The sequence below is a fragment of the Anabrus simplex genome, chromosome X, assembly GCF_040414725.1.
Source record: "Anabrus simplex isolate iqAnaSimp1 chromosome X, ASM4041472v1, whole genome shotgun sequence".
In the NCBI taxonomy this organism is placed as follows: Eukaryota; Metazoa; Arthropoda; class Insecta; order Orthoptera; family Tettigoniidae; genus Anabrus; species Anabrus simplex.
Genome location: NC_090279.1, coordinates 63,832,195 through 63,854,306, shown reverse-complemented (window position 1 = coordinate 63,854,306; position 22,112 = coordinate 63,832,195).

Sequence of the window (22,112 nt, the reverse complement as noted above, 5' to 3'; positions counted from 1 at the left end):
TGAAAACATGACGACATCATCGAGTTAATGTGTCAGATATTCGAATTTGATATCGGAGAAGACCCTCCGCAGCTGTCTAGTAAGGACAGCTGCACACGTGTGGATCCCGAAGGGGCGCGGTAGTATTGATACAGATTCCAATCCGTGGCAAAAGCCGTCAGGTGTTTGGATTCTTCTGCCAGAGGTATTTTATTATATGCCTGGTTAAGATCTAATATGGTAAAGAACTTAGCCTTGCGAAACCATGAAAAACAAGAATGAACATTCAGAAGGGGTACAGATTGTAACAAAACCGATATATAAGGCCCTCAGGCCTCCTCTTCCATCCAACCAGGAAGTGAAATATACATATATTACATTGTATTACTTACAATAAGTAGATCTAATACAAATTAAATTAATAAAAATACAAGGATGGTGAGATTACATTAAGATGAAATAAATTAAGATTAAATTAAGATGAAATAAATCAGATATAATAAAAGGATAAATTCTTCAAACTAATATTCTACATGTAAAAGAAAGAGGCAGTACATAAAACTTGATTTTAAAAACTAATCGGATAAGAATTTTAGACTCTCTACCAGGACATCCATAACAAGAGAATGGTTGTAAGTAGCAGCATCAATTTTACAGATGATCCTTACTAGTTTATAACATGTCTCCAAAGTGCTTCCTTGAAAGTGCGAGTAGCGCTTAACCCCCTGATACTTTCGGGAAGGATTTTCCACTCACGGCAGGCAATTACTATGAAGGAGTTACGTGGTCCTAGTACCGTAGGTTACAGACGTATCTCACACATGCATTTTGACCACGTTGTAATCTGCTCAATAACATGTTCCGAGTGTCTCTATAAATCGCGTCACAAGAGTCGAAATGAGGGAAAACCAGAGCTTCTACCAGTATTTTTTGAGTTTTTCAGGAAAATAAGTATTTATATCCGAGCAGCATGTGCAATGCAGAGAATGTTTTCTGGGTGATGTTTGTAATATGCGTTTTCCATGAAATGTCATCATCGAAAGTAACACCTAGGACTTTTACTGATGACATGAATGGTATGTTAGTATTACACAACCTTATAGATGGAATCTCTGGCGGATTGACCTTCGCGAGTAGTTTCGGGTATCCAAGGATGATGGCTTGCGTTTTTGCTGGGTTTAACCTAAGACCACATCTCAAAGACCAAGCAGAAAACGATGTTAAATCCTGATTGATTTTGTCTACAGCCAAAAATATTAGATTTGGAGATGCATGGAGGTACATTTGTACACCATCAGCATAAATATGGTATTTGCAGTGTGTTAGGGTTTGGGAGACATCATTAATGTAAATAGAAAAAGGAAGGGGTCCTAACACCGACCCTTGGGGTACACAACATTGCACAGACCGCCAAATTGATTTGTTTGTTCTATCTGTAACACACTGCCGACGGCCTTATAAGTAGGAATGCAACCAAAGGAGGGCGCTGTCCGAGTAATAGAGGAAATACAATTTCGAGAGCAAAATGTCAATTTCAACAGAGTCAAAAGCTTTGCTCGAGTCTAGGAGTATTAAAACTGTCACTTTCTTGTTGTCCATAGCTTCTCGGATGTCTTCTGTGACCTTCAGTAGTGCCGTTGTAGTACTGTGTGCTTGACGAAAACCAGATTGTAGTGGATCAAGTATGTTGTAAGTCGTCATGTAGTCTGTTATTTGTCTATGAGCGATGAACTCTAGCGCTTTGGATAAAGCAGAAAGTATGCATATGGCTCTGTAGTCAGATGGTTCAGAAGGGGATGCTACTTTTTTTAGAGGACGTATAATGCCCACTTTCCATATTTCGGGAAATGTGCTCTCTACAAGGGAAGAGTTAAATTTGTTAATTAGTGCAGGTAATATCACATCCATAATATTGTTTGTTATTTCTATTCCTATACTGTCATTTCCTTTTGCCCCTGATGTTATCCGATTTATAGCAAACCTGACTTGTGAGTGGGTTGTTGGACGGAAGTAGAAGTTTTCTCTATCTGTTCGCGTCTTTGCATAATTCCCGTCTAGAACTTCCTGTTTCAGGGCTGCATTTAATGTGTAGTTAGATGAAAAATAATCGTTCAGTTTTTCCAAGGGTATATTTTTTTCGTCGTCGTCTCGTCCTTTGGTAATTCCAAAGCTCTTTATGGATTTCCACAATACAGCTGTTGAAGCATTTGTTTGAATTAAACTGTGAGCGTGTCGTAGTTTCGCGTTTCTAATCTGTTGGGTCGTAGCGTATCTTAGTCTCTTAGAGTTCAGTAGATTGTCAGGAGTGCAATGTTTCTTAACTCGTCTATAAGCAGCATCGCGTTCAGCCATTAGTGCTCTAATCTCATCTGAGAGCCAGGGAGCTGGCTTTCGCGTAACTCGAGCCTTTTTTCATGGGCATGTCTATCGTACAGTGCAGTCATATGTTGATTGAAGAGAGTCACTTTGTCATTTATGTCTTTAATTTTAAATATGTCATGCCATGGCACTGCAACTGTGTCTTGTACAAGTTTATTCGTAGATCTGTATATGAAATTATTTTCGGTTTGAACTTGGGACTTTTAATAGAATAGGCCATAAATATAGCATCATGTCGCGATATGCCTGGGGCACTAATTTGACAGCGATGAAGAACTAATTCAGGTTGGTTAGTGGTAATGAGATCAATTAAGGTGTGTGATGTGCCTGTGTAATGTGTAGCGTTCAGAAGGAGAAACGTTAAATCGCGAGCTTTAAAAGAAGTTAATAGGTGGGTTGTCTGAGGAGAGTTAGGTTCAAGAAGGTTTATGTTGAAGTCGCCCGTTATAATTATATTTGAGTAATCAGGGACTTAATCTTGTATTTGAGTCTCTAGATCGCATTAAAAACCCGCTTTCGGTGGTTTATATACTACACCCAGAAGACATTTTACTTTGTTATTTCCAGGAACATGAACTCAGGTTTTCGCTCGTACGGACCTGGAGACCTACAGATTATTTTATTGCGTAAGCTGGTCGTAACATATTCGGCAGTACCCCCGGAGGGATTACTTAATCTGTCGGATCTAAGAAATGTATAACCCGCCAGCTGCAGTCTTTCTATTGCGTGGTGTGGTTTTAACCAAGATTCAGTGATTAATATTGCGTGGAAACTGGGAGGCATAAATAGGGCTTTTATTTCATCCATTCGCGCCTCCGCAAGGAAGCTTTGAGCGTTTATATTGCAAATATTTAAAGCATTACGGTACTGTACGCAGAAAGCTGGTGGTTAATGATGTCCCTTGTCGACTAGGAATGGCAAGAAAGCTCAGATGACAATAGGTGTGTGTTGCCTGCACAGCTGGTTCCAGCGACAGTGGGGAAGGGTGGAGTAAATGAAAAGTTTTGAGGACTGTTTGCAAGGAACAGGGGAGCCTGTTCGTTTGTCTCAAGTTCATCAGGGGGACTGTAACTTACGTTGTTCTCAGTTACGTTGGAGATGATTATGACAATAATGGGAATGGAAATAACAATTTACAGCGATCAATACGATAATGGCAATGTGTCAATAATGTAAGTGGAAATAAACACGACAAAAATAAGGCACTGAACCAAGTCTGCTGCTAGTAACACCAATCTACCACTACGGCAAGCAAAAGTAAACTATATTACTAATTACATTCTAATAAGGAGTTAAAGTTAAAAATTACGATATACTACAAGGATAACTACAATAAAAAGTTACAAAATGTTGTGACCATTTCTCCCGCATATCACATTAGTTCATTTAACTGTTCCATAGTGCACACTTTATACTTATTTGATCCTATTTTATATTAATTAGCCCATCAATGGTCCATACCTGGCACAGAATAACGCGAAACACAAACAGACAGTTCTTGAATTAAAATAGAACGGAGTGTTTTAGGCAAGTAGAAATAATAAGTTAGGAGTATGGCCCCCAGTAACTTAGTAGTCGTAGAAAACCAGTTTGAAAGATGAGCATGATGTGACACTAATTTCTACAGCAATAGCCAGTCCAAAACATAAATGGGGAAGGCTAAGAAAGTTACCTCGGTAACGGTGTGAGACACCTCCACGGTTCTGGTAGCTCAGTCTCGTGTGAGGCTCTTCCACGAATCCGCTAGCTCGGTCTTGTGTGAATATCCTCCACGTTTCCGCTAGCTCAGTCCTGTGTGAGGATCCTCCACTGTTCCGCTAGCTCAGTCTTGTGTGAGGCTCTTCCACTGTTCCGCTATCTGAGTATTGTGTGAGGTTCCTCCACGATTCCGCTAGCTCAGTCCTGTGTGAGGATCCTCCACTGTTCCGCTAGCTCAGTCTTGTGTGAGGCTCCTCCCAGGTTCCACTAGCTGGCCCTTGTGTGAGGCTCATGCACGGTTCCGCTAATTGAGTCTTGTGTGAGGCTCCTCCCAGGTTCCTCTAGCTGGCTCTTGTATGAGGCTCCTCCACTGTTCCGCTAGCTGAGTCTTGTGTGAGGCTCCTCCACTGTTTCGCTAGTTGAGTCTTGTGTGAGGCTCCTCCACTGTTCCGCTAACGGGCTCTTGTGTGAGGCTCCTCCACGGTTCCGCTAGCTGGCTCTTGTGTGAGGCTCCTCCACTGTTCCGCTTGCTGAGTCTTGTGTGAGGCTCTTCCACGATTCCGCTAGCTGGCTCTTGTGTGAGGCTCCTTCACTGTTTCGCTAGTTGAGTCTTGTGTGAGGCACCTCCCAGATTCCGCTAGCTGGCTCTTGTGTGAGGCTCCTCCACTGTTCCGCTAGTTGAGTCTTGTGTGAGGCACCTCCCAGATTCCGCTAGCTGGCTCTTGTGTGAGGCTCCTCCACTGTTCCGCTAGCTGAGTCTTGTGTGAGGCTCTTCCACGATTCCGCTAGCTGGCTCTTGTGTGAGGCTCCTTCACTGTTTCGCTAGTTGAGTCTTGTGTGAGGCACCTCCCAGATTCCGCTAGCTGGCTCTTGTGTGAGGCTCCTCCACTGTTCCGCTAGTTGAGTCTTGTGTGAGGCACCTCCCAGATTCCGCTAGCTGGCTCTTGTGTGAGGCTCCTCCACTGTTTCGCTAGTTGAGTCTTGTGTGAGGCACCTCCCAAGTTCCGCTAGCTGTCTCTTTTGTGAGGCTCCTTCACTATTTCGCTAGTTGAGTCTTGTGTGAGGCACCTCCCAGATTCCGCTAGCTGGCTCTTGTGTGAGGCTCCTCCACTGTTCCGCTAGCTGAGACTTGTGTGAGGCACCTCCCAGATTCCGCTAGCTGGCTCTTGTGTGAGGCTCCTTCACTGTTTCGCTAGTTGAGTCTTGTGTGAGGCACCTCCCAAGTTCCGCTAGCTGGCTCTTGTGTGAGGCTCCTCCACTGTTCCGCTTGCTGAGTCTTGTGTGAGGCTCTTCCACGATTCCGCTAGCTGGCTCTTGTGTGAGGCTCCTTCACTGTTTCGCTAGTTGAGTCTTGTGTGAGGCACCTCACAGATTCCGCTAGCTGGCTCTTGTGTGAGGCTCCTTCACTGTTTCGCTAGTTGAGTCTTGTGTGAGGCACCTCCCAAGTTCCGCTAGCTGTCTCTTTTGTGAGGCTCCTTCACTGTTTCGCTAGTTGAGTCTTGTGTGAGGCACCTCCCAGATTCCGCTAGCTGGCTCTTGTGTGAGGCTCCTCCACTGTTCCGCTAGCTGAGTCTTGTGTGAGGCTCTGCCACGATTCCGCTAGCTGGCTCTTGTGTGAGGCTCCTCCACTGTTCCGCTAGCTGAGTCTTGTGTGAGTCTCTTCCACGGTTTTCTGAGGTACTCGAGTCCTATGGAGTCCACCCTTTCTTTTGCCGATACCTTTAAATGTCATATCTCCTCCATTTTCCCTCTGCTTAGTGTTAATAGAGGATGGTTGTCCAGTTGTACTTCCTCTTAAAACAATAATCACCACCACCGTCTGAACAATGTAGTACACGATTACCTAAATCTCAACAAGCTGCGAGTAAATGAACGAATGGCGCCACGCATTTCGAGTGCTGGGGCTCCAAAGTTAGCAAGCTCTTGTTGCGATGTATCTCGATTACTACAATGTAACGATTACAATTTTAATTTCAGAAGTGAATTACGAGTAAAAATTACAAATAAAGTAATTTTTACATGTAATTCAATAACTTGCCAATTTTGGAAGCGAGCTCTTCATAAATGTAGTGTTCGTGCTCCTTACAAATTATGGATTGTGACCAGGACGGTACAGCGCGCACTTAAAACAAAAGAGAAAATAGAATGCAATGAAGACATGTCCACAGAAAATGAGGGATTCACTGTGCGTCAGAAGAGACCAGGACTTTACCAAGAGATATCGGACAGGGAGAGGGGAAACATTGTCTTACCCAGCTCGTGATTTCACGGTCGCCACTCTGACCTAACACCACTTGTCTGGCTACAATACGAAGCTCATCATTTTTAAATGTAGTATACAAACAACCAGACTGAACAGAATCACCCTGAGCGCGCTCGTAAGAAAGGACTTACAGGGGTGCCTAACTCTATGTAACCACCAAGTTATCTGATTAGTGATGCGACATGTTGAACTGATAGGGGACAGCTGTAGAAAAGATCGTCCGTCTCTGAATCACATAATCCTAAGTAGGAGAAAGAAGAGGTAACCTTTCCTTGACTCTACGCTTGGTGACCACGAAACACGTAGCTGAGTCTAACACACTATCTGGTTATTTTTGTGAGCCTCCTAACTTTCGTATTCACTGTCCGATCTTCCTTAGTCAACTCTTAATCTTTTCCGACCCTGACGCTATTAGCTTTGTGCCTTCCCTTCCTTTTATCGATAGCTTCATTGTCCTCTGATTGGTGTTAAGAGAGGAAGGTAGTCATCAGTACTGTAACAATCTATTCCCGATCTCCTGGTGCTCTGCCATGAGCATAACTATCTCTCCCTATCGTTCAATTACTTGACTGATACTGACAATCTTGTGCTCTCCGCCCACACACTGCCTGTGACTGATCAACGAAATATCTTCCCTCCATCTCCCTTGCTCATGGATTGGTGTTCGCTAGAGGTTCTCTTTCCAAATGCCCAATACAAAGGGCACTAGGAAAGTTTTGCAATGTGAGTGAACGCTTCAGACTTTTTCAAAATAATTTCCACCCCACTCAATTTACTTCTACATACGTCGAAACCAGTCACTGAACCAACTCTGCCACTTTTCTTCGATTACATTTTCACACTATTGATCCCATGCTGCCAGAAGCTCCTCGTCGGATGCAAAACGCCACCCTTTCAGCTTCATCTTCACTTCTGGGAAGAGTGCGAAATCACAAGGGCAAGATCAGGACTGTATGGAGGGCGATCAAGCACAGTCAACCCTGATCTGGCAAGAAAATCCATTGTTGAATTAGCACGATGTCCGTCTTGCTGCAACATTTTCCTCACAGCTTCAATGTTTTCCTCAGTCACTGATTTAGACGGTCGTCCAGAATGACGATCGTTTTCAACCCCAAAATTTCCCCTCTGGAACTCCTTACACCAGCGGAAAATTGTATGTGCTGGATCATTGTCGTGATGCAATAACCAAGTGTTGAGCCGTGACCTTGGACGGAGCTGCTTCAGAGCCTGGGTGACCTGAGTCAGACAAGTCTCACTGTACAACTTCGCAGTAACTGCCCTTTGCGTTTCTAGCACAACCCGAGTCAGGATGACCCCTTTAGTGAAGAATACTGCAATCATCCTTTTCTTCACTCACCTTGACTTTCGCTCAGTCACAGGAGTACCCTCGTCTTCAAACAGGCACACCTTGTTCTGGGATTTTGTTGGGACATCGTAATAATAGAGTCAAGTTTCGTCACCTGTAACGATGCTATTGGCGTTACGCGAAGTCTCATTTGCAAACTGTTTTAGCATTTTTCAGTACCATTTCACTCGATGTGCCCTTTGCTCTGAAAGTGAATGGGGCATCCGAAGGGAACAAACCTTTCTAACATGGTCGTGTAGAATTGAATGAATAGCTGGTGCAGGGATGTGGAAGGTCTCTTCTACCTGCCGATATGTCATCCGCCCCTCTTGCTGCAACATTTTCCTCAGAGCTTTAATGTTTTCCTCAGTCACTGATTCAAAGGGTCGCCCAGAATGAGGATCATCTTGAACCCCAAAATTTCCCCTCTGGAACTCCTTATACCAGCGGAAAATTGTTGTCCGATGTGGACAGTCTTTCCCCAGCACCGGAGGCATTTCCTCTAGGCACTGGTCAACAGTTAATACACGAGCAAAATTGTAGCGGATATTTGCGCGATATTCACCCTTAAACAACACTGACATCTTAAAATGCTACCAATCCCACTGCTTGGTAACAACTGGTGTGAAGGTCGCGCCTTGCTCTCTTCTAGACCGGTTTCAACCCTCTTTTCATCCCTCACCATAAATGCGGTGTCCAGCCAACTGGTTCTGCGTATTGCAAAACTTTCCTAGTGCCCACTATTAAGTTCATGATCCGAGTGAGTGTTTCTTTTATTCGTATCAGAAATGCTTACAATCGAGTAATATAACTAATATAACACGAAAATAAACAATGTGGACCATTACGGGATTTAGAAGTAGTTAATTATATTCTAAGTGGTTAAAACAAACAATTGCCGTACCTGCTCAATGTCCGCTGTGCTATGACTATCTTGTTATTGTTTTCATTGTGATGCATGACTGCTACTTTCAAGAGATGACTAGCTCGTGCGGTAAAATGTACCAGAGTTGCAGTTTCTTCAACGTTTGTTACATGAATATATCTGGATATACTTGGTAGTTCTCGTTCCTCTCACGATAAAAACAGATCTACACATTTTCTCATTACAGATACCGTAATGTCAGCTACTTTAAGAAGTACAATCACACCCGCGGTGTACAACTGTTTATTACCAACGCCTTTCTTTTGACAACGGTGAGGTTATTTTCTAAAACACCTGTTTGTTCTTGTAACTGCTAAACGCGTAGAGTAAACATTCTTTCAATGTCAAATTACGACGAATAAAATGCAGTTTTATTGTCTATGAACACCTGTGTTGCCCGTTAGGCACGCGTATTAAATCGCCTAACACTTGGATATAACTCATTGGTCGTCCGAGAGAGGGAGAAATATCCTGAATTTACACCAGTCACCTGTCTTCACAGAACTGGGACTCACCCTTACAGTAAGACCTCTGTTTAACAAGGGCTGCACAGCCGAGGTTGCCAACACGTCCTTGATTCTCCTGGAAGGGTGTGAGTTCGAGTAACGTGAGAAAATAGATTTCATTTTCTGGAGCAGCACATGACCCAGAGGTTCACTCAGCCTGCTCCAGAAATGAGTAGCAGGTTAATTCGTGGGCCCAAAGTGATTTCGTTCTTCCTCGTAGCTGTACTAGGGAATGCACCATGCGTTTTGTTCACTTGTAACCAAATTTCTCTCACTGGTGATGGAGGACATTTATACTAGTATCTCAACGAAGAGGAAACATCTAAAAGCAATTGGATTCTCATTCAAAGAGAACTGAGGCGTTGTAATTGGCATTGTTCATTTCTTAGCGCGACGATGTTTACCTTTCCATGGAACTTCCGGTAAGTTGTACGTTCCTAGTAACGGCTAGACTTGATAACGTTACTGAGAGTTCCTCGTTCTACTGCTAACGAACTGAGTTCTCTCACCTCTGGAGCCTGTTTCTGTTGTGTACAGCAAAGTTCTACTGCTAGTAGTTATCAGAAAGAACTGAGTACTCTCATCTCTGGAGTCAGTTCCTGTGGTGTACAGCAAAGTTCTACTGCTAGTAGTTATCAGAAAGAACTGAGTTCTCTCATGTCTGGAGTCAGTTCCTGTGGTGTACAGCAAAGTTCTACTGCTAGTAGTTATCAGAACGAACTGAGTTCTCTCACCTCTGGAGCCTTTTTCTGTTATGTACAGCAAAGTTCTACGGCTAGTAGTTATCAGAAAGAACTGAGTTCTCTCACCTCTGGAGCCTTTTTCTGTTATGTACAGCAAAGTTCTACTGCTAGTAGTTATCAGAAAGAACTGAGTTCTCTCATCTCTGGAGTCAGTTCCTGTGGTACACAGCAAAGTTCTACGGCTAGTAGTTATCAGAAAGAACTGAGTTCTCTCATCTCTAGAGTCAGTTCTTGAGGTACACAGCAAAGTTCTACGGCTAGTAGTTATCAGAAAGAACTGAGTTCTCTCATCTCTGGAGCCTGTTTCTGTTGTGTACAGAAAAGTTCTACTGCTAGTAGTTATCAGAAAGAACTGAGTTCTCTCACCTCTGGAGTCAGTTCCTGTGGTGCACAACAAAGTTCTACTGCTAGTAGTTATCAGAAAGAACTGAGTTCTCTCATCTCTGGAGTCAGTTCCTGTGGTACACAACAAAGTTCTACTGCTAGTAGTTATCAGAAAGAACTGAGTTCTCTCATCTCTGGAGTCAGTTCCTGTGGTACACAACAAAGTTCTACTGCTAGTAGTTATCAGAAAGAACTGAGTTCTCTCATCTCTGGAGTCAGTTCCTGTGGTACACAACAAAGTTCTACTGCTAGTAGTTATCAGAACGAACTGAGTTCTCTCATCTCTGGAGTCAGTTCCTGTGGTACACAACAAAGTTCTACTGCTAGTAGTTATCAGAAAGAACTGAGTTCTCTCATCTCTGGAGTCAGTTCCTGTGGTGAACAGAAACTTTCTCCTGACGTAAGTCAAGCTGAGCGATTGGCACTGACTGAGTCGGTCATCTGGAAAAGGGGACACGTCCAAAATATTGCATTTAACAGGAGAGATACAAAAAGGAATTAACAAACGAAATTTTCGAATTTGCATATAACTAGTAAAAGTCTCTTTATTCCTATAACACGGATTCCAGATCCCATCCCTGAAGATAAGAAAATTCTTTTTTTTTTATCTGGATGCATACAGTTTTCAAAGTGAACAGAATTTTCTTAGAAAATATAAACGAAATTTTCCTCCCTGTCCTTTAGTTTTGATTTTAATTTGAGTTTCCATTACAATGTCGCTTTTCAATCAACCTATAACATTTAGAAATCGGAGAATTATGAAGTGATCCTAAACAATATTATAGTTTTAACAAAAAAAATCATTAAACATATTCATTCCGTCATATAGGACATTACATTCTTCAATACGGTTCATATTCTCTCATCGAGACCTGACCTTGTAACCATTGTAATGAACATATTGTAGTCCTGTCCGTAGGTTAAGAATATAAAACAATAACTGCAAGTAGCTTCTCTTTAAGAGGATCAGAATTCTTTTTCATGCAGAGCTTCCTGCTCAGTAATTGGACAGTTGTTGACAGTGTCATGGTAGAAACTGGCATCTTGCCACCAATATACAGTATAAGTTTCCTCATGTCGTTGACCTTCTTAATGTTAATGGGACTTAGTATACCGTATACTGAGAGAACGAACGGGGAATAACGTAAAATAATTGATGTATTATAAGAAAATTAAGTTTCACACTTGACAACTGTTTTGACAACACCAAGTATGTCGTACTTTTCATAAGAATGCAAGTGTATTTTGCACAATTTTCCTTCTGACAGGGCACACTTACATTCAGTGAATTCATCTATATCAGGAAGTGTATTTTCAGCTTCCGCAGTGGACTTCAGCTTCGAAGACTGTGTCAATCAGCGGTAAAGGACTAACAGATCTTTGTACTTTTGCTTGGAAATCGGAAGTGCAGTGATGAAAAAATATTCGGCTGTAGTTTATTCGATACAAACAGGTTTGTGTCATCATTCAGTGTGTATTCTGATTTCAGTCGAACTGAAGGATTCATCTGATGAAGAGAAATTCCATTTTTGATCTCTTGTTCTCCTTAATCCTTGGCTAGCTTGAATTTCATTTGTAGAGTTCCACACTTGTGACATGTTTGAAAGATATTCCCTAGAATATAGAGTGCGACCGACACGGAGTACATAGTGAGATTCAAACGAACGAACCTCAGCCACACATCGCATCACCAGGTGACTTTAATATAGAAAACATTTCTCAGCTGACAATGTACTGTCCCGATACTGCGAAAACCATAAAAGTAGGGAATTTCCTCAATTGTGCCGGGAGTTGAGGGGCTAACGTGTTATGTTGTGAGAACTGGAGAACTCTATCAAACTAGAAAAGCAAATTTCGAAAATCACTTTGAGCCAAAAATCGCTTGGTCATTACTCGTTTTCTATCTTATTCAAATCCTAGGCGAAATATTCTTTCTGTAATGCGTTCCTTGGTTCAGCACTCTCAGGGATCTTTGATTTTTTGAAAAATGGATCACGTCCAACGCAGGTTTTTCTATACCGGGACATCGATCCTGTACTACGCACTAACCAAGGGGTGGAGCATGGCTGTCCAGGTGGACAACGCCACCGCTGATGACCTGGTCAACTTGCCGCCCGGTTTTCAGTTTCAGAGACCCACCAGGCTACCCGCGGTCAGTCGCGGCGCTCGTGGGACCCGTGGGGCGCCATCCGGACGGACAACCTAGTGACGACGTCTGGGAATTGCCTGCCGCCCAGCACGCCGTACATCAGCCATCACCAGTTGTGTCATGGACTTGTGGAGTGATTCTGTTCATTACAGCCTATGCAGCCTTGATCTTATTCTTTTGTTAATGGTATTCTCATGCATAATTTGTTTGTACTAGGTCTTCGGACCGCCCTCCTGTATTCTTTCATGTTAATAAAGCACTTGAGGGTTCCAGCTTGACGCCACAATCGAGGTGCCGACTAAGCGAGTTTGGGGAGTACCCTCATGTCGGACGCCCGATTGTAGGTCTCCAGCGGAGCCTCTCGCCACCGTCGCCCGGACGCCCGCGGCTGCGCCGAATGCTGCGCGGCGGTGGAAAGGTGACGCTCCATCGCCCCGAACCGACAGCCGACTGACGTCCCTCCCGGGGAGAGCCTCCTTATATAGAATTGAGGCTCGCGTATACTGAGGACAGCACTTCCCGGGAGGGAGCGTCAGCAGGATTATCGGCCGTCGCGATGGGCCGCCACGAGAGGCGAACGCCTCTCTGTGCTGCTTTATTGAGAATTTGTACATACAAATCAAGAAGAAATACATTAGAATGGAGGGCAGGTCCGCGGCCCGACTACAAAGTGTATACACAAGAACATGATCATAGCCCAAGTGGGCAAAGTCCTGTACGAAGTGATGCACTGCCACGACCGCGGCCACATTGATCCGATGAGGCTGGTGGAATGCCTGTGCTCAGGCCTGGTTCACTGCAGGGCAGACTGCTGCAACGCTTTGTGGGGTGGCGTCGCTGTAGAGAGCCACCGGACATCTGGCGGGGCGTCAACAGGAACTGAGGGGTGAAGAGTCCTTGTACTCAGAAGAACTCGCCTGAAAGGATGTGTTTAGCAGGGAATATCGGCCACCCCATGACCCAGCAGAGCCAAGAATAGCCGGCAGCCTGTTGGAGTTGATGTGGGGACAGGTCGTGCAGCTCGCGCACAAGGGAGAGTGCGCGCTGCTGGGTGACATGATGCATGGTCACCTCTTGGCTGGGGATGTCGATGGTGACGCCAAGATACGTCAGTATGGGAGTCGGGTGCAGCACCGACTTGGAATAGTTGAGGGTGATGCCCAGAATCTGGGTAAGATAGACATCGATCTCGCGCATGAGAGCGTCCGTGAGATCGGGGCTATGGATGAGCCAGGGATCATCTGAACACCGAACTCAAGGGACTGCAACAGCCCAGCGTTGGCCAGGCTATGTCCCATCGGCAGGCGGGTCCAGCGGTAGAGTATACCGTAGGGGTGTCGGGTGTCGCGGGAGATCGGGATCCATGTGGGGCCAGGCTATGTCCCATCGGCAGGCGGGTCCAGTGGTAGAGTATACCGTAGGGGTGTCGGGATCCATGTAAGGCCATATGGACGAAGACTTAAGTGAAACTCTGCATAGACTCACATTAGCGCTCGTAGTGGTGCTTAAGTGACACAATGCACTGGCTCACACTAGCGCTCGTAGTGGTAGACAAAGGCAAACTGCTAAACTAATCGACCGGGTAACGATGATTAAACAAATGGTTGCAGTTTTTAGGAATCAATATAGAATATATTCTCATAGTTTATTATATTTTATTTACGAGTCGTAGCTCATATCCCTAGGATATTTTCAGCATTGAGTTGCTTGTCAGAGGCCTAGAACTGTGGATTTTCCTCCCTTTTCTTCTTGCGTTATGCCAGATGTAGAAGCATTTTTGTTCATTACTGCCGATTTGTTTATAAAACATCCTCCGCACACTTTTATTCATACCCCATCTGTCTTAAGATATGAAACATATGACACAAGTCTAAATGTCCCCTCATCAGGATCTCCAGTAGTGTATCAACAAGTGGTGTTCTCCCCTGCGCACTTTTACCCATACTACATCTGTCTTAAGATATGAAACACATGACACTATTATAAATGTCCCCTCATCAGGATCTCCTGTTCTGTATCAACATGTGGTGTTCTCCCATGCGCACTTTTACTGATACTACATCTGTCTTAAGATATGAAACACATGACACAATTCTAAATGTCCCCTCATCAGGATCTCCTCTTCTGTATCAACATGTGGTGTTCTCCCCTGCGCACTTTTGCTCATACTACATCTGTCTTAAGATATGAAACACATGACACAATTCTAAATGTCCCCTCATCAGGATCTCCTCTTCTGTATCAACATGTGGTGTTCTCCCCTGCGCACTTTTGCTCATACTACATCTGTCTTAAGATATGAAACACATGACACAATTCTAAATGTGCCCTCATCAGGATCTCCTGTTCTGTATCAACACGTGGTGTTCTCCCCTGCGCACTTTTAGTCATACTACATCTGTCTTAAGATATAAAACACATAACAAAATAAAAACACATGACACAATTCTAAATGTCCCCTCATCAGGATCACCTGTTCTGTATCAACATGTGGTGTTCTCCCATGCGCACTTTTGCTCATACAACATCTGTCTTAAGATATGAAACACATGACACAATTCTAAATGTCTCCTTATTAGTATCAACATGTGGTGTTCTCTTACCTCTGCTGCCAGGAGACCAATATTCTTTCAATAATCTTTCTCATACGTCTTCACGAAGTCTCTCTTTACACTTTGATCGATAGTCGCTAAGTAGTTCCATTACTATGGCTCTAAAGTGGTATAAGATTTTCCCTTTCCGCTGTTTTCAACCTGCGAACAGCATTCTTCTCGCGAGAAACCTGATGGAAAACATTAACATCTTCTCCACTTGAGCTTTCAACTTACACAGGCAGAGAATCTGGATCGTTTCCCTGTTGTCATTCACTTCTTCACTTTCATCTCTGGCCATTGGCTGCAACACTCAAATGACCATAGTTGTACTCCTGAGCACGTAAACCCGTACACTAAGGATGCAACCTTACTCTTTCTCCCCTGTAATGTAAGGATAGTGATTTATAGTTACTTTTCTAACTGTTTGGTTTCTCTTCAGTGTCGCTAACCATACAATATAGGGACCCTACTTTCCGATACAACGTCCGACACTATACAGTCACGATTTATCTCGTGAATTGCCAGAATTACGTGTTGCCACTGCAGTCACTAGTCTTACGTTTGCGGGTAAAATTGTAAATCTGTTTGGCTAATACCAGGTGGCATTTGATAACGTAGTTTATGACAAATGACGAACGCAGCATTTTATTAATGTTGGTTTATTAATTTGGTTTTATTTCGTCCAATACTTACAGAAGTCAGTTAGAATGTCTAACGAGCACGAAATGTCATCAAGGACTCCTAAGAAATGAAAGCAACGTTACCTCGTTCACAGAACACTTCAGACCGTGCTACGGGGTATTGAAAAAGGAAGGCGATGAGTTGTCACTCTTAGTGATATGGACTTTATGGCAAGAGTTTCACAATTAATTACGGCAAGTGTTAATTTTAACTTTATTCCTGTGATAAGTTTCTGACAATGAGAATCAGTTGAAATGGAAAAATACTTCGTTATGAACCTATCCTAACCAAACCTAACATAAATATGTCTTGTGTCGAATTTTAATGCGGTTTGCAGACCTACCTTTGTGTATTCTTATTGCCTTACGGCATATGCGTATACAATATACCTGCTCATGTGTATTATTACAGCGAGGTTTCATTTAGATTTCTATTCTGTTTACTGGGTAACATCTGCCGCCTGGGCGACTGTCCTAAATGCTTCCAGTAATGCTGGGTGGTTTGCACACCATTTCTAGAGGTGAAATCCTCCACTCTCTTGTAAATTAATAGTTTCCGACTGCAACTGAAGAGCATCCTCTATATTTTCACAGCCGCTTACTCGGTCATCAGCATAAAAATCTCTGCGAACAACTTATGCGTCTCTGGGAAAACCTTGATTCTTCATTTTCAGCAAGTTGCTTCTGTGATCTGGTAGCTAGGAAGGCTGCTGCTGCTGTACCATATGCTACAGTTGTCAGTCCATAATGACAGGGTGGGTCCCTAGGAGATTCCCTCCAGATAATACGCTGAGCGTTCCTATCATCTGCATGAACCATGACTCGCCGATACATTTCAGCAATATCTGCAGTGAAGGCAAAGATATGAATTCTAAATCTTAGAAGAATGGAGTAATGATCATCTTGTATTGTCATTCCAGCCATTAATATATCATTAAATAAAATATTGTTAGAAGTTTTAGCAGGTTAATCAAATACAAGCCTCGTTTTTGTAGTTGAGCTACTAAGCTTAAAAACTGGATGATGTAGTAGATAATAGTTTCCACCTTCATTCCCTGACCTTATCCATATACCACATGGCCTCATACTAGTGAAGAAGGTTACAGAACTCGTGCTCAAGTGAGTGCTGCCTACTGAAATGCAGTTCTAGTTGTGCTAGTCTTGACATGGCATGACTGAAGGAGTTTCCCAGAATCTCAGGTTTGTGCTTGAGGGGTAACTAAACTATAAATCTACCTGTAGCTTCCCTAGTGGTACTGTAAAGTGCCTTTCTGTTGCTCTCTCTTCTCTTGTCATGACTGGGGACGTAATCTGTTCTATTTCCCTGGACTGCTGTAGCTGCGTGTCTAACCTGTCCTCTGACTTCGAGAAACATGTTATTAATGTAAGACATTATTCTCTTCCCCCTGATGGTAGTGTCCAGCAATAATCCATCCTAGTTCTGTGTCTTGTGGAAGAGGATAATCTGGTGATCGAGTTCTGTGACCAAGTTCAATAATGAAAAGAAATGTTCTGTACCCATTAACAAATCAATGTCATTTGGCGGGAAGAACTTGCGGTCAGTGAGCAAGTTCCAATGTTAATGCTGAATGTAGAGCTAACACTCTACCCCACCAAGTGCCAAAGTTATGAACAGTGGAAGCCTTTACCTTTCACCATTCCAATGGCCCCCATTGCTTGTACGGAGATGATTTTGTTTTATCTTTTCTAAATACAAATACTCATGTTTATTATGTTTGTTTATTCACACTCCCTGCTCTGTAGGTAATTCAGTGTCCATGGAATGGCTCTTGATTTTGAAAATTACCGTTCATTTATTTTGTATTGCATACTTTTGTTATTATTATTATTATTATTATTAATAATATTACATACGGTATCTCTTAAAATGTAAATAAACTAATATTTAATATAGTAAATTATGCTTATCTCTTTGGATTCATTTATTTTATTGCATATTGTTATCGCTATGGCAAGATGACTTCTTTATGATGTAGACACAGTACAAAAGTATTTCTTCCCAAATAGATTTGTTATACACCCCGTGTGGGTGAGGGACGAATATGAAGAATACACCCACGATGTACTCTGTCTGTTATAGGAGGCGACTATAAGGGACGACCAAGGGATGATAGTGTTAGAGCCATGAATATAATTGTGATTAGTAGCATCATGCGGGGAACTCCATGGGTCACCTTTACTTGCGAGTGGTACCACTATGTTAGGTACACAATAGGTTGGTGATTAGTAGCAACATAAGGTGAGTCTGTATGGGTTTTCCAGTACCCGTGATTGGTGCCATTGTGCGAAACACCACGGGTCTGGGCGTTGTCTGCGATTAGCACCACTATATCAGCGACACCGTGGGTCTGCGTTGCCTGTAATTAGTACCCACTATATGAAGAAGACCAAGGGAATAGTGGAATCCGTGATTAGTACACCTAGGTGAGGAACACTATGGGTTTACGTTGCCTATATGTAGCGTCATAATGTGAGAAACACCATTGGTCTCCGTTACCTGTGCTAAGTAAAATACTTTTGTGTCATACCATAATGTGTGGAACACTATGAGTCTACACTATTTTTTACTAGTACTGCAACATTACAAATACTATGATTTCACTTTACTAGCGATACGTGTCATTATGACGGGCCACTGACCAGCATTTTGGACCCCTTTAGACAACAAGCATCCTCGATTCAGGATTATGCTTTAGAAGTAGTCCCTTGGTCAGTAATACTATCGTTTATGACAGTTTCTGGGTCGGATCCACCGATTGTTTTAAATTCATATCCACCCTTAATTCTTCATCACGTTTTTATTCTGCTCTGTGGACGATTTTGAATTTTTAAATTGTCATTATCTTTCGTCTCATTTCATACCATTAGGGACTGATGACCTAGATGTTAGGCCCCTTCAAGCAAATAGCACCACCATCATCATCACTAGGTTAATTATACCCGCACCAGTTAGACTACAGGCTAGGGAAATGCCTTTTATTGCAGTACATAACGTTCTTACTTATTTGTATCATTAAAGATCTGAAGATCCATATACGGTTTTAACTGGTATAAATCGAAACTGTGTAACTTGTGATAGAGTAAGCCCATGTGGTATTGCGCGTCACAAGAAACTGAGTGAATTGGCTGTGCAGTTCGATTACACTGCTGTGACTTGCTTTCACGAGGTGGTGGATTCCAACCCCTCAGTCGGTAGATCTGAAGTTATATTTGTTTTTTCCTTTGTTCCCTCGTTTTCACTTTAGGCTCATTCTGTGGCTGTACCTTTATTAAGGCAAAGACCGCTTCCTTTCATTTTTTTTATTCGCCCTCTTTCCTATCCCATTCTTGCCTTACAACCTGTCCGCTATCAGTGTGACTTAGGCCAATATATTTAAAAAATCTGGTAATTTTGTTTGACTCATTAGTGCCCCTGGAGAATTCCTGGGCTTCCCTAATGTGGTAAGCTTGAGATACACCAAAGTGTAAGTTCAAAATATGTTTAAAATGACCCTCCTGTCCCCTACTGCTTATTGAAGAGAGAAGAAGAATAAAAAACATCCAAGCCAAAGGAAGGAAGTATAGGTCCTACGTGGTAAGTCCTTGAACTTATGGAAATTGCAATAAAATATACAATCTAGATCTCTCTCGCTCCCCCCTCCCGTTGACAATACGGTTATACTAATGCCTAAATCAAAATGAAGGCCGGAAATATTTACATTTAATTTAAGCTGATGAAGGAGGGAACGTATGACTAGCTCGGGTTGGCGGGTTCGAGTCCGGCAGTATTTGAGGGTGTTCAAATACGCCAGTCTCATGTCGGCAGACATACCGGTACGTAAAAGAATTCTTGTGGGACGAAATTCTGGCTCCTTGTCCTTTATAAAAACCATAGATTTAGTTAGTAGAAATATTAACATTATTATTCTCAATTCAGAAATGAGCTTGAAAGCTGACCTAATTTCCGTTCACATAGCTTAGCACATTAGTTCTCCTCTATGTTTCCTGGATAAGCTTGAAGACATAACCAGCCTGTAAACTGAAAATATGCCGAATAATCTCTCTTACAGGTTATTGATGAGAGAAAGAAACTAAGAAAATCGAAAAGAAAGCAGCTTGATTTGTTCTGGGTGATATGTGACAAAAGAATAGCGTTACAAAAATGTTGCAAAGTTTGGGCTGGGAAGAATTGGAATAAAGGAGACGAGCTGCTCGACTAAGTGGTATGTTCTGAGCTGTCAGTGGAGAGATAGCGCGGAATGACATCAGTAGACGAATAAGTTTGAGTGGTTTCTTTAAAGTAGGAAAGGCTGGAATTCAAGAGGAAAAATTGGGGCAAATGTTCGTTCATAGGATGTGGAGTTAGGGATTGGAATAACTTACCAAGGGAAACGTTCAATAAATTTCCAACTTCTTAATAATCATTTGAGAAAACGCTAGGAGAACAACAGATAGGGAATTTGCAAACTGGCCGACTGTTGTAAATGCAGATCAGTATTGAGTGATTGACTGATTAGTTTAATGATTGATTGATTGATTGATTGATTGATTGATTGACGCTCGTACAAAAGAAAGTAAAGGCACTAAGTAATTTCTGGAACTTTCGAAAATCGCACTGCAAAGACTTCACGCAGAATCCCAAGGAATGTAATGCTATTCTTCAGAAGATGCTCAGCAAGCGGTTAGCTACAGAAGTAGTAGTAGCTGGTCAAGTTTCTAAGTAAGGATGCGTATATTTTATATTATGACAAAAGTTTTATAGTATGTACTTATTTGTATTAGACATTAATAGTTTTATAGTTAATGTCGAATACTTCAGTTCTGTTTCCAACTCTCGCATTGATATCGCCCAATCGGCTAACGTATGCGGCTGTTGGCCGCAAAATTTGAAACCAACTCGCCGTTTCATTGTGACCAAGAGCTAACGTGCGGCAGACAGCCGCCGATCTGACACCTATGAACTTAGAAGACACACTGGGCGCCTCCTTGTCGTGGAGACTTCTGGAAACCGTGCCGCCTAATGGGGAAGGGTGTAACTTAGGAATACTGGCTCCTTCCATTACACTGTGATGCGCCGAGACGAAATGGCGAGTTGGTTTCAAATTTTGCGGCCAACAGCCGCATACGTTAGCCGATTGGGCGATATCAATGCGAGAGTTGGAAACAGAACTGAAGTATTCGAAAGGGTAATTGGTAAATGTGGGGAATACATGGAAGCTAATGGTAACGGGAAGCGTTTGTTCGACTTCTATGATAGTTTTTGTTTAGCTGTTACGAATATATTCTTCAAGCATAAGGCTATTCAGTTGGGGAGCTAAGGGTAACAGGTCCACAAAATATATTATATCTTAACCGATTTTAATTCTGGAAGTCTGGTAGGAAAGTATGAGTTTTACGGGGATTTTTCGGTTATACAGACCACTATCCGATCTGTAGTGAACTAAGTATCTCTAAGCCTAGAATACAGAAAATGAAATCTATCTGCAAACGAACAAGAGTAGAAAATCTCCAGGACGAGGAGATTAGACAGAAGTACATGGATATGATTAGTGAGAAGATTCGAACAGTGGACGGTAAGCAGGTTCAGGATATAGAAAGAGAATAGGTGGCATACAGGGATGCTGTAGCAGGAACAGTAAGGGAATGCCTAGGAACGCGTATGTGTAAAGGTGGGGAAAAGCGAACATCTTGGTGGATTGATGAAGTGACGGCAGCTTGTAAACGTAAAAAGAAGGCTTATCAGAAATGACTCCACACAAGGGCTGATGCAGACAGGGAATTGCACGTAGTTGAATGAAACAGAGCGAAACAAATATTTGTTGAATCCAAAAAGAAACCGTGGGAGAAATTTGGTAATAACCTGGAAAGACTATGTCAAGCAGCAGCGAAACCTTTCCGGACAGTAATAAAGAATCTTAGGAAGTAAAGGAAAAAGGAAATGAGCAGTGTTTTCGGTAATTCATGTGAACTCATAATAGATCCCAGGGAATCACTGGAGAGGTGGAGGGAATATTTTGAACATCTTCTTAATGTAAAAGGAAATCTTCCTGGTGGCGTCGCGAACAACCTAGCTAATGGGCAGGAAGAAAGTGATGTTGGTGAAATTACGCTTGATGAAGTGGAAAGGATGGTAAATAAACTCCATTGTCATAAGGCAGCAGAAATAGATGAACTTAGACCCAAAATGGTGAAGAATACTGCTAAGGCAGGAATGAAATGGCTTTATAGAGTAGTAGGATTAGAATGGAGTGTTGGTCAAGTACCTTCAGATTGGACAAAAGCAGTAATTGCACCTATCTATAAGCAATGGAACAGGAAGGATTCCAACAACTATCGAGGTATCTCATTGATTAGCAGGGAACGGATTTATATGTAAATGCATATCTCTTTATGTAGATAAAATTAATTATATTTTTCATTATCTTTACGAATCATGACGCGTGGAGTTGAAAAATGGAGTATTCATT